This window comes from Alexandromys fortis, unplaced genomic scaffold, assembly GCF_014885135.2.
Source record: "Alexandromys fortis isolate MF-2015 unplaced genomic scaffold, M_Fortis_MF-2015_v1.1 scaffold_247, whole genome shotgun sequence".
NCBI classification, from domain to species: Eukaryota; Metazoa; Chordata; class Mammalia; order Rodentia; family Cricetidae; genus Alexandromys; species Alexandromys fortis.
This window is the reverse complement of record NW_026068179.1, coordinates 1187729-1202583: the sequence shown is the minus strand read 5'-3', so window position 1 is coordinate 1202583 and position 14855 is coordinate 1187729.

Sequence of the window (14855 nt, the reverse complement as noted above, 5' to 3'; positions counted from 1 at the left end):
TGAAATTACCATGCATACAAAAATTAATGAATATTTGAAATGATAATGAAAATATGAAGAAAGCCAGGATGTAAATAATCAAAATAATTGTTCTATGATTCAGCAAGTTATTTTTGCAAGTTTAATTAACAGGTCAATGCAAATGAGTAGAGTTTTACGGTATTAAAACTGGAGAAGGTACAGAATCTTCCAAAGGAATTCTGTCAAATGAGCTAATGGAATTTAGGATGTAGAAACGAATTCTACTTTGTGTAGTCCCATTGGCCCAGGGAAGGCAATGTGGTTCTATCTCCTTCAAGGCTGTTGGGGTGGTTCTGAAACAGCTGTGAAATTAGTTTTTGAAGGAACACTTGAGAAGGAAGAAAATAACTGACAACTATAAATTGAGTATGTCTAGCAAAAATTTAATATAGCTTAGGAGAAAAACTTCCATATAGCTTGAAAAGATGATAGCACTGTAATTAAGTATGAATAAGAACTTGAGTGGTACCGTGTACCAACAGATTTTATACCTAGCAATGCCCAGTTATTGGATCTAAAGCTTAACTTAAAGCAAAAGAAGCAGTTCAGTTACTACTTACCCTCGTCTTAGTGTTCATTTTTGTAAGCAACTGAATACACACATCTCAAATTGTTGGTCTTCTTTGTTACTTAAGCTAAGTATAACACTGTTTACAAAAAAAAATCCTTATCGTGATCATCCACCTGATTGTATTCAAGTTTTGATTTTGTAACTTCCAGGTATTCCACTAGTAAGCATTCAGTTCATAGTCATAACTTATTCCTTGCTTGCCACATTTGGGGAAACTATCTCTTAGTCTCTTTTTTTCACTCTCCTTGTATCTCCCATTGTCTCAGGAATGGATTCTGTGGCTCCGTTAGTACTAAGTACACTCTATAATGAAGCAGGAAATTTTTCCATGGACCTGAGACATTAAATGGATAAACAATTTAAATATTACTTGCAATGATTGTGTGCACCTGTTATCTAAACGTTTGGGAAGTATGGACGGAGATCATGGTCATCTTTTGCTACATAAGAAGTCATAATCTTCTTGGCTTACGTAAGACCCTATCTCAAAAACAGACAAAAAATTACATTTCACTCTCCGTGAGAATGACATAGACAATCAGAAAATGATATTCCTCATACCACCTACTATGAGAAGCTTTTCTACATTGGTCTCTCTAGCATATGACTGGTTCAGTAGAGCTTGAAGTCATGGTTTTTTAGCCGTTGATGGACCTGTAACTTCTAGTATAGTACCAAGTATTAGCTAATTCATGGAAGGATGAAAAGAATGATATGGAGTAAATTTTCATTGCAATAAAAAGACCTTATTAATAAAAGGCACATTTGGACTTTTATGAAGATAGGGTAGTCTTTCTAAAATGAAATAACATAAAAAAATTCGCATTTTATATACCACATTCAAGACTCAAAGTCATCTTCTACTTATGTTTTTTGAAATTATAATATAATTATACCATTTCTTTTTTAATTTTATCCCTCCAAACCCATAGCCCTTCTTCTTCTTTTTCAAATTCATGACCCCATTTTTCATTAGCCATTGTTACATACATATATGTACACACACACACACACACACACACACACATATATATATATATATATATATATATTTGAATATAAACTGCTCCATCTATATAATTACTGATAAACCATTCCTAGTACTGGAAACCTAGCCAGTTCCCTAGGACTACTGAAGTCATAAATCTTAGTGGAAAGCCTACAACAACTTTGCAAAACTAGCATAGTCCCTTACTATATTCTAAAGATTTGTCCTTATGTTCACAGATAAGTTACCCCCATCAAGGGAACTTCTCTTTACAACAAATAGAGGTGATTACAAAAACCCACATCCATTCAAAATGCAGAGTTTTGAAGCCCAGTACAAAGATACAGTGAGTTTGTTTCTAAAGTGGTATATTTAAATAAGTTCAAATTTCTAAAACAGATGATTACTAATTTATTAAGCAAATATCTATATGTATCTCCACTCAAACACATTCATGTGTAAGTAATTGAATGTAGAATGGTGAACAACACCTGCATTATCTTTGTATGTAGAATGAAAAAGAAATGGAAAGGAAAGAAGGAAAAATGAAAAGAGGAGGATGAAGAGGACAGATATGTCTAGTTTCTGTTTCATAAGTGACAATGTGGAGGAGACAGATGTGGTGCATGCTTTTAAGAAGAAGGATCAAAAGTTCATGGTCATTTTTTTGTTACATACATAGCTCAAGGCCAGAGTTAGCTATTTGAGACCATGTTTCAAAAACTTCCAATCAGTCAATAAATCAAACAATAAAACTGTCAATAGGCAAATGACAAACAAATGGAAAAGTGAATTGAGGGCAACTCGCATAAAAAGGTGTGACAGAACTGACTTATATTCAATGTGATCTTTTCACCATTCACAAAATGCAATAACCGGTTTGGTTTTTTCTAAGGTATATCCTTGGCCTGATGAAATTAGCATTTTCAAGTATTGGCCGGCCATTCATTAAAAAAAAAAAAAAATCACAGGAACAAATCAAACTGAAAAATGTTTCAATCTTTGGTCTTAAAGGGGGGATGTTAGTTTACAAAATCTAAGATGCAGAAACCCACAGTCAAACACTGTAACTTGGTGGAACCAGGCGAAACCCCCAGAAGAGGAGGAGGAAGGATTGTAGGAGACAGAGGAGGGGTCAAGGACACCAGGAGAACATGACCCTCAGGATCAATTAGCAGGGCTCATAGGGGCTCACAGAGACTAATGTGGTAACCATGGACACTGTATGGGTCTGCGCCAAGTCCTTTGTAGCTTGGTGTTTTTGTAGGACCCTTGAAAGTGAGAGTAGGGGCAACTCTGACACTTTTACCTGTGCTTAGGACCCCTTTCCTCTTACTGGGTTGCCATGTCCAGCCGTGACATGAGGGTTTGTGCCCAGTCTTCTTATATCTTGTTATACTGTGTTTAGTGGATATCCCTGGGAGGCTCGCTCTCTCTCTCTCTCTCTCTCTCTCTCTCTCTCTCTCTCTCTCTCTCTCTCTCTCTTTAAAGGAAAACAGAAAAGAAGTTGATCCAGGGGAGAAGGGAGGAGGGGAGAGGGACCATGAGGCATGGAAGGGGGAATATTTCGGTCTGGGTATAATGTATGAGAGAAAAATAAATCCTAAAGAAAATCATAATCTATTACCCTATATCCTTAATAGAAATTTTTAAATCAGGAACAACTAATGTTATTTCCACACTAAAATTGCTTTCTTGTAACTGGCTAGAAGTTAAACCTGAAGAGTAGTAAAATAATACACTGAATACTTGCAAAGCATCTGGGATAACATTTGGTATAATGAAGCATATTGCATCTTATAAAAAAAACAAGCTGAGTGGCACAAAGGCTTACAAGGAACACAAACTGTTTCATACTATGTTAATGAAAAATGCAGATGAAATTAATAATGGCATGATTATAACAAGATTTCATGGTGATCCAGGAAGTTTTATTGTTAATTTACTGACCTTTACAGGATTATTGATCGAGTATATTTATATTCACTTACATTTCTACAAAAAATGATTTTGCTCCCATAGTTATTATAAGTACCAGATTCAAGTTCTGAAAATCTCTGAGGATGGGAAAATGAACTGCTGATTCTCTGGTATTTTTAAGACACCTCTATTCTTATTACATGCTTTCAGAAATGATAGTCATTTGTGCATCTTCCTTATATGGATTCTCTCCCACATAAGATGATTAGCTCTGTCTGGTTTGTAGTATTTTATCCTCCACATAACAGGTGCTCAAATAAGATTTGTTGGCTTATTTTTTTCAACAAATACTTATTGAGGACCTGCTATATGCCAGGCATGAAGAAATTCAATGTGTTGGATATGCTCTGTCATTGTCTTTAAAACCATTAGAACATAATTTCAATTTGACAACAATACAGGGATGCCCCAATATTTTTAGTGAGTACTTACTAGATTGTTTTCTCTATAAATCTCTTTTCCATATTTATCTTGTTCATAGTTGTATCCAAGTGTACAGCTCTTGTGTTTCTATCCCCTACAATGTATTTTACTCTGGCTCTTGAACTAGGTTTCTTAATATGAATTTAGTTTGGATTTCATTCATTATATGAAGAAATAGATACCCAAACAATACCAAGTACTTTTAAATTATAAGGAATATATGTCTAAATCATTCCAATACTCTACACAAAATGTTTTCTATTTAAAATGTAAGAAATTTATCTATTTGTACTATTTTTAGTAATCAATTTTAACTGTGAGAATGAGAATTTTGAAAATTTTAAAATAAATAAGCTATAGAAATCTCCCATGAGTTGAACATCAGGTGATATAGCCACCAATTCCACTCTCAACTGTAAATACTCCACATCTCATGTGTCACCAAAGTGATGTTTGATACATGGTCATAATATATCCTCCAAGGGGATGATTTTAGAAGATTTCTTTATTTTTATTTTGGTTGTGTAAGTGTCTTGCCTGAGTATGTAAGTACACTGAATGCAGGCAGTGCCCAAGGATGCCACCTGAGGGTGTCAGATCCCCTGGAGCTGGAGGTAAAGACAAAATTGAGACATGTGAGTGCTGGGAATTGAACCCTGATCCCCCGTAAAAGCAATAAGTAGTCCTAACTGCTTTGCCATTTTTCCAGCTCCTAAATGAATGTTTAACCTCTAATGAAAACTTTGACTCTCTGTGCGAGATTTTAATGATGTTACATGAAAGAATAACCAATAACAAATAAAAGTAGAAAATCAATATTCAAATCCAAGATGTGGGTTTTGAATCTAGGCTGTGGGGTTTGGAGAAAGGGTTAGCAAAAAGCTTAAAAAATGGAGAGTTAATTAATTTGTACCAAGTACAATGTTATCCCTTAAGAATTCATGGTTTATCCTTCTGGACGTCTTCCAATCTCTATTAAGTTCACATTGCATGTTCTGAGTATTGAATCAAAATCTACACAGCCCATGCAATGAGCACACCCTAGAGATAAGTATAGTCATGATATGAGGTCCCAAGGTGATTATCACTTCATCACTTTTTTCATTAAGGAAAAATAATTTAAGTACATTTGAAATGATTAATTTACAGAGCTTAAAATTTAACTAAAGAATTAAGGAATATTAGAGATTAAAGAACCCATTGATTAGCAATCCCTTACCCTCTAGCACTACAGTGTGCATTCTTCTAAACCATATCAAGAAGACAAATATGTACCCCAAATAAATATTGATGATATCTGAGAACCACTTGGGATCTCATCTTAATTTATAAACTCAGATTGGAATTGCCATTGTGTGTTACATACAAACCCAACTTTGTGCTTTGGCTAGTGAACCAGTGACTAGGTGGTTTTGTGGAAAAAAAATAATTGAGCACAGGAAAAAGGAAGCATGGATTACACTTTACATTTCTGTGTATTTGTACAAATTTTATTATATTATAAAAAGGGGCAAATGTAACTAAATTTGCTTAGTTATTTTGCAAAAGATAAAAGAATTGATGTAGATCAAAGATCTCTGCCAATTGTAAAAAGTAAACAAATAGAATTAATTCTTATTCTTACCTGAATCATTATTATCTCCTCCTTGCAGGTCTCATTTTTTAATATTTTTAAACTGTTTCTCTTATCTGAAATGTTTCCAACATCTTCTATATTATTTTTCATTTACACAACCCTGAATTAAATGTTAAACTTTATGGGGTAGCTATGAAAGGCCTATTTTTTTATTACCTATTATTCTTTAATAAACAAGTTGCTTGGAATACAGCTGTGAGGAAATAGATGCGGTCTTGGCTACAGTCAAGTTTAGAATAAAAGGGTAATACAGGGAGAGAGTTTATAAGGAAGTGAACAAATGCACAAAATAATTGGAGAGGAATAATGCTGTAAAAACAAAATAAAACAGATTAAAATGAAAGATGGGGTTGAATAGTTCAGAAGGGTGGTGTTTCAGGGTAAATCGATGACTTAGTAACATGTCACCTGGGACTTGAAAATGCGGAGCATCTAGCCATAAGAAGATCTGAAAAAAAATAGTGTTATAGAGAGACCACCAGGAGCACATGACTGCAAAATGAGTGTGACCTACAGTGGCTGAGGAAAAAGAAATGCCTGTGATCATATCATTGAGATATAAACACTGGAAAGATTTAAGCATGGAATGAGTTAATATGACCTTAAAAACAAGCAATCATTCACTCATGGTTTGGTAGTGTTGCTTCTGAATCCTATAAATACATTCAACAGAACGCCACCTGGAACGTCACTTATTAACTGAAAATTCTTTAAATTTAACTTGGGCTTAAAACCTACTGTAGATTTAACCCTGTCAATGTTAAGAACAAATGTGAAAAATATTTAAATGAAATAATTAGAGGAAAATAGATTACAAAGCTTTGCCTCTGAAACTGCCATATTTTAAGCATCAAATTATCACTTGACTGAAGCTTCCACTTCTATATCAGAAAAGGGTGAATTGTGAAGCAATATTAGCAAAAACTTTCATGAGTTAATTAATATTCAATTCATATCTCTGGAAATTATTTTTGATAAAAATACTAATATAGCTTACATGGCTTGAAATGTAAAAAGAATCTTTTCATGACAGTGTCAGTTTTGAGATAAACTACCCCAAATATGTGGCACCTTGGCATTGGATAAATGGCAGAAGAATAATGATCACTTTTACCTACCTCATTTTTACCCATAATACTGAAGATGAGAATCAAAGTCTCCTACATGCGAGGCAAACCCTCTACTACTGTATGTGCACTGGCCCTTTCCTCTCTGTCTTTGTCTCTCTCATTCTTTCTGTTTCTCTGTCAGTCTCCCTCCATGTCCCCTTCTCTTGGCCCTCCCTTACTCCCCTCTGTGTGTGTGCGCGTGCACCTCTCTTTCACTCTCTGTCTGCCTCTGAAGGACTAAAAACAATTTAAGAAAAACAAAATATATTCTGAGATGTAGTCAGCAGAGAAAATATAATTGATAACTACTAACTCATGCAAATTGTTCATTGTTATAAGTAAGTTACACTTTAATAATTTCCTATCAAAATGTTATGATACTGAGAACTTTGTCCAGTTAGAAATTTATAGTTTGTATCAGTAGACAAAAAATCAGAGCTCCAAGCCCTCCCCAAACCAGATCCCACTCCCTTACTGTCCAAGTTATGTCATACAATTTATCTATGGCTCATATTAAATTAATACATACATAAATAATATGTGAAGACTAACAAATCAATATGGTGTTAAGTCTGTATAAAACTATTAACGTTCACAAAATATGACCTAAAGTAAGGATTGCAAAGAAATCAATATGGCTACCACCATTTCCCTAAGACAATATTTAATAAGGTTGCTTCTAGAGCTCTTGCCAAGAATAATAGCAGTCAGACAACTTAAGTGCTCTTTAATCTACAAAACCCTTCTATTTATGTATCTCAAAAGAATCCAAGGGAAACACTAGTAGTAGTCTGATGTTACCACAAGCTCATATCTGAAGAAAATGAAATATTCTTCCCTCTTTTGAAAAAATTCCATAAGCTGGTTGAAAATTATTTTCTTAGAAGACAAATTCTTTTTTTTTTAATGTCAGTCTTGGGGCTTTCCCCCATTACATATTCATTTATCACATAATAATGACAATGTTGGAAGTTATTTATTAGTCATGATTTGAGGTAAAATAATTTACTGTTAACTTGTACCTGTAAGTAGTTAACTGAAAATTCATGATTAGTTCAAGAAATCTTCTTTTTAAATGCTGTTTTGTTTCTTGATACTTTCTAGACAAACTAATATATGCTCAAAGCACACATCTTTCTAAGGAAACTGAAAAGCTAGAAAAATGGTATTGTTTGGTTATAATAGCCCTACACATGAAGCAAAATCCAAGTAACCATAATTATAAACCTGAATAAATGCATATAAAGGAAATTAAAAGTAGACTTGCCTGCATCTTTTATTAATCTGAATGTCATTTGTACATTTTATGGATCAAATACTAGTTTGTGAGTTTGTGGAGGAGCTATTGTGTAGCCTGCAGGATGTTCTATGTTCTTTCCTTAGCATTACAAATACAGCACAGTGGAAATTTCTGTATTAACATATATTCATACAGTAATTTCAAAATGAGTTCATGAACCAAGTTTCTGAAAACTTCGTTCTCTAGAGCTAGGACCCTGTATACATACTCTACTACTGATTTAAATGCCCAACTCCAAATTTTAAAATGTCCTAATATATGTTGCATCTTTTTATTAAAAACTCAAAGTTGGTATGACAAGTTGAATCTGTGAGTAATGGGCTAGTCAAATGATGACACGAGTTACATCCCCAGACTCGCATAAAGTTAGAAGGAATTAATTGCACAAAGTTTTCCTTAGAATCCCACATTCATACTGTGCCACATACGGCCCCATATGTACACATCATATACACACAATAACAATAAATAAAATTAAGTTTAGGTTCCCATTTGTAGCAATTCCTTCCTACCTACTTTGATTTCTTCTTTTTATCTTATAAAATCCAGTAGTATGCAGTAAGTTATAAAGGTACAGGAAGCTATAGTTTACTTTATCACTAAGGCAACTCTTAATTTCATACCTCTCAGCTTTATTTTCTCATAGAAAAAATTGAAAATATATGGGAGCACCTTTCCATGTAATATGAGATTTAAAATCTCATAAGATCAAAGAATGAATGCACTTTTTCCTGTGATGTTGCAAGTAGTGATAAAATGTAACTGGCAGTTTTTAATTCTCCCTTTCTAATGGACCATCTGTGAACTTTATTCCACAAGTACTTGGCATCATGTAAGAATTCTCCGGTGATTATTGCTACTCAGTAGGCACGCCTAGTGAAATCCCTGTTTCACGTTGTCATTCAACGTGAGGGTAAAATATACTGAAGAGTGGATGCTAAGAGTGATAAAATCTAGTTGCAGTATTCATGATTCAAGGATTCATTGTCAGCAGTCAATTAAAGCTAAGACTATCTCTTTTGATGAAGCTGTGAGGACTGCTATTAAGAATAGATTACAATTTAAAAATTTACAACACTCTGACACAGTTTAAACAGCTTTTGCTCTGCCAAAAATATCTTTAATCTCTTATAGTTAAGAGGGAGTTACTTACAACTCACTAGTTCATTTTAAGTTTAAAACTTGAATAAAATATACGATATAAATGTATCCCAACCTTATGAAGCATAAAAATTCCAAAATTTATTAGGTGTTGACTCCTGACAGTGGGAGTGGGGGTTTTCTTTTACGTGTTCTTGTGCACTTTTGCCTTACCCAGCCTTGTGTTTTGCCTTTTTGCTTTGCCTGACCTCTTTTATTTGTTTGGTTTTGTTTTTGTTGTTGTTGTTGTTTGTTTGTTTCTCAAGACAGGGTTTTTTTTTTTGTGTGTAGCTTTGGAGGCTCTCCAGGAACTTGCTTTGTAGACCAGGCTGGCCTTGAACTCACAAAGATCTGTCTGCCTCTTCCTCCTGAGTGCTGGGATTAATGGAGTGTGCTATCACTGCCTAACTTGCCCGATATTATTGTATTTTGATGTGCCAGGTTCGATTGATATTCCTGGGAGACCTATTATTTTCTGTGGGGATGATCTGGGGGAGAAAGAAGGTGCGAGAGAACTGGGAGGAGTAGAGGGAAAGGAAGCTGTAGTTGGGATTTATTGCATGAACATATAAATAAAAATTAAAAATATTTATACTTTAAATATGATTATGTTTGTCTAGACATTATTTCAATATAGTATATAAAAATTTCTTCAAATATTAACATTCAGTGCCATCCAGTTTCATAAAACATTATTATTTCTTAGACTGAACTTAATACATACTTAAGAATAGGAAGATTATAAAACATATTTCTTATCGGGAGGCAGAGGCAGGCGGATCTCTGTGAGTTCAAGGCCAGCCTGGTCTAGAAGAGCTAGTTCCAGGACAGGAACCAAATGCTACAGAGAAACCCTGTCTCGAAAATCAAAAAAAAAAAAAAGGCATATTTCTCATATGTTAATGTTCTCAAATGTTTTTATTCTCATACAACAAATTAGCAGGTTAGACAACACTACTAAAAGTTCTCAGTTCTTTTATTACTATGTTTCTTATCTTTGGAACCTCCAAGGTATCATTTTGACATTATGGCATAAAGGCAATGCATGACTTACACATTACATCGTGCTGCCGAGAAGAAAAGGTATTAAAAAAAAGTCTCCTGCATTTCAAATCTTTACATTTCAAAACATTTCTCTTTTATGCTACCTTGGGTTTAAATGTAGTGGTTGTCATGTTGTGAGGTTGATTACAACCAGCTGGTGAATCTTCTATTCCAACGAAATCAATCATGGTGACAGTTGCCACTATGGCCTCCTCCGTGTATTTCATAAGCATGGAGGAGGACATGTGAGCACCTGCCTCCTAGATTTAGATTGTGTTGGTGCTATGACAATGTAATCTTCTAAAAAATACCAAGAGGTACCTAACAAATGAGTTCATACTTTGGTTATGATGTTAAAAACACAGAAGTTACTTTGTAATGATTTCATGTACAGATCTTGAGCTTTTAAGGTGTTTTTCATAATCCTCCGGATAAGGAATATTTGTTTATAATTCTTTTTGTATCATCATGCAATACTCCGGCCTGTATGACTGAGTAGAAATAAGCATGCAACTCTTGAGAGTCAAAGAAATTATTATAGATAATAAGTACAAGCAGACTATCCTAGACAACTACAATGTATACTCGCTTTGATAGTATTGAATTTTCTCAGCATTGAATTAAAATCATTCCCTTTCATCATGTAATTATCTGGATATGAGAGTCTGTTTACAATTTATCCATTATATTAAGACACTGAAAACTCTTGACCCATTATGAAATATTATTGAATTTTTGTATATGGATGTAATTTGCTAAGGAGGCATTAATACTTCAACAAAATATTTATTTGTTGCATTTTAAAATTATTTCTTGAGATAATAGAATTATATTATTTTGAAATTCTAGCCATATTCAACATGTTTTAAAAATATTTAGTACTGAAAAAAATTCAAGAATGACAAAAATAGCTTTGATCCTAATTACTTCTCAGTAGAAAATAGATAATCCAGTGTCTTTCTGTTTAGGATACATGACAGAAGATGATATTAGGATCTATGGTTCTTGCTGTCTAATTTTGAAGTTCAAAATATTTTATATAAATCTTCTCAAAAATGAAGTTTTTTCATTTCTTGAGGAATAAAGAAAGGAGGAATAAGTAAGGGAAGCAAGAAAAGTATGATGATAAATTCATGCACAAATAATAAGTAAAATTTTGTCTACTGTCATTCTTGATCATATTTCTGTCTTTTTATCTATTATCTCTCCATGCATGTATCTACCATCTTCCTGTGTACATACCTATCATTCACCTACTTAACATGTTTCTATTTCTACATCTACCCACCTACCTTCCTAGACAGACAGAATACCTTTGGACATCAAAAGGTAATGAAATAAATCTGTGCGTTGATTTATGTCAAAAAATAATGTAGCATTTTCGTTTAGTTGCATTGCCTGAAGTTCTGGCTATTGTGGTGGGTGAAGCAGCAAATGGCTTGAATGCAGTCACCCAAGGTCAGCATGAGTAACCTAGTAGTCTAGGATGAAACAACAACAAAAAAGATCAATTTTCTCTGATAACTGACATAATATCACAATAATGTATATTTTAATGCTTCAATGCATAATAAATATTCAAATATCGCTTATGGACCAATCTATAGATTCAATCTTTTATTGTGCAAAACCAGGAGGTTTGGTGAATAAAAATACACTGCGGCAGAATGAATTTTAGTACTTGAACTATGGCAATTTCACTATCTGCTTCAGATAATGGAATACTACTCAGGGGTCAAACACAATGACATCTTGAAATTTGTAGGCAAATGGATGGAACTAGAAAAGAAATAGCTGTCTTAACAGCAATAAAAACCAAACTAAACAAACAAACAAACAGAGAATACACTTACAGAAAGATCCCCGCAGGATAAGTGTATCAAAGGAAGCATTACATAGGTAAATTGATTGTGTTTCCTCTTGAATAACACATTTTATAATAAACACACTTTATTAAAATATAAACAGCTGTTTATAGCAGAGACATTTCTAGTCTTTGTCACAAAACGTTTTCACAATAGTAAATTATCTAAATTATCATTCTTTTTCAATCACAAAGTTCCAAATGAATCTAAAGTAGTCCATCAGGAAAGAATAAGGAGACAAAAATAATTACATGGGAAACAGTGTGCTTCCCTTAGATAAAAATGCTTGACAGAGACTCACCTATCCACATGGACCTCTATGAAAAGTCCCAAGATAGTATGATTGTAAGAAATTAAAATCTATTGAAACGCCTGACTTCCTGCATTCTGTTACAAGTGTGATGGGAGAGGGGCATTAAAATAACTCTTAAAACACAATTAAACTAGTAAAAGGGCAAACAATAAAACTGTATTTGAACAAAAATTCTTCACTGGATAAGCGGGTAGGGTGAGCACTCTATTGTCTTATATTTTTAATGAAGATGACATTTACTTTTATTTCCAAAGGGACCAAATCTTTGAAATTTATATAAGGAACAGCCTATGTTCTCATATCAGTCACAAACTTCAAAGTGTAATATTTTCTTGGTTCTCTAACAATAATAAACACGAGAGTCTAAAGAACAGTGTATTTTTAAAAAATATACTCTGAATTGCTGAATAGAAAATCAATCCTAGGTTATAGTCATCTATTAGGGAAATGGACCATTATCTTAATTAAGCTTATATAGCTATTCTTAAGGATTTAAATTTTATCATAGGTATGTATTTTTCAGTGATATATATCACCTTCATTGTTCCCCAGAGGGTAAGTTTATAATGAGTTTCAAGTTGTGTACATCCTTTAACAATGCTGACCTAATTATCAGAAAACAAACAGTATCCAAAGATCCTGATGCCGACCTAATTATCAGAAAACAAACAGTATCCAAAGATCCTGATGCCTATTCCTTTATGGTGTAAGCTTCTACTTTAAAATCACTTTCTAGAAAGAAATGGGTACTCTTTAAATCAATAAAAAAATTGTGAGATCTTTCTTTGGTGTATTGCTGTAGGAATTTCTATAGCCAGTAGCCTTTAAGTTACCTGCCCACTTGGGTGTGGCCTCTTATATATGCCAATGCAATGCATGCCTTGGCTTTCTCTTCTGGCTACCGGATTTGGTTGCTGTTCCCCATTCGAGCAGAGGACTATGATTTGTGATTCTACCCCGAAATAAATAACCCTTTATTATACTCACTTCTGAGCTAGTGTGGAATTTCTTTTTAGCATCCATCTTTGGTGTATTTATTTTGCTTATAGAACTTACCATTGATTTCACAGTTATATTTACTAAATTATTTTTTTCTCTTTTCTGAGACAGGGTTTCTCTTTGTAGCCCTGGTTGTTCTAGACCTCACTCTATAGACCAGGTTGGCCTCACAATCATAGATTTCTTGCCTCTGCCTCCTGGGATTAAAGGTGTGTGCCACTATCAACCAGCTTTTACTAGATTCAAAATCATTTTGTTTTATATAGTCCCAAAATTATGACATTCAATATTGCCTCTATCCAGTTCTGCTTACAATAACCAATGTTTGATTTTGCAGATAAATTACATGAATTTACTCATCAGTAATTGTTCATTGAGCTTATATTTTCTGAAAGAGACTGCTGTTTGTGAAACAGTGGGTTCTATCTTGTATGTGAAGATAAATTTGTTCTTAAAGAATCTCCTACTACTCACACTCACTATGTGGTAGAACGAGATTATAGCAGAGATTTGAATATTTGAACATATCTTAAAATTATAAAGAGGCTAGCAATGGTGCTGTAGGAGGGGCCTCCTGTTGGTTCCTGACTGCTCAGCCCTAAAATAATCACACAGAATCTATATTATTTAACCCATTTCTATTAATCTGTGTATCACCAAGAGACTGTGGCTTACCAGAAAAAGTTCTGGTGTCTATCTCCAGCTGGACTACATGGCATCTCCTGACCCTGCCCTTCTTTCCCTCAGCATTCAGTTTAGTTTTCCCCAACTAGCTCTTTACCTATAGCTCTGATATAGGCTCAAAGTAGTTCCTTTAGAAACCATGATATTCACAGCATACAGAGGGGAATACCACATCACCTCCCCTTTTATGTTTAAATAAAAAGGAAGGTTTTAACTTTAACATAGTAAAATTACATATATCAAAACAGGTATTAAACAAGATTACAGTTATAATATTTATATCTATTATTTATCATAACTAAGGAAAACTAACTATAACTATATATTCTTCAACTCCATGAAAGACTCCAGAGGATTTCTTTTCATTAAAACACTGCTTGGCCTATTAGCTCTAGCTTTTTATTAGCTAACTCTTACATCTTAATTTTTCTGCATCGCCACGAAGTTGTGGCCTATCAGCAAAGTTTCAGCATATCTGTCTCCAGGGGAGGCTTCATGGCTTCTCCTGACTCTGCCTCCTTTCTCACAGCATTCCGTTTAGTTTCCCCTGCCTAACTAAGATATACCTTGTTACAGGTCCAAAGCAGTTTCTTTATTAATCAGTAGTAATCACAGCATACAGAGGGAAATCCCACATCACAATGGACGTTGAAGTAAGACTTGGATAAAAAGACTTCTCTACATCTAATTTTATACATCACATACAGGTGGTGAAGAAACAAGAGAAGGCTATTTTGTCAGAAATCTAATCAGAGCATGGAGCAAACAAAATTCAAGAGAAT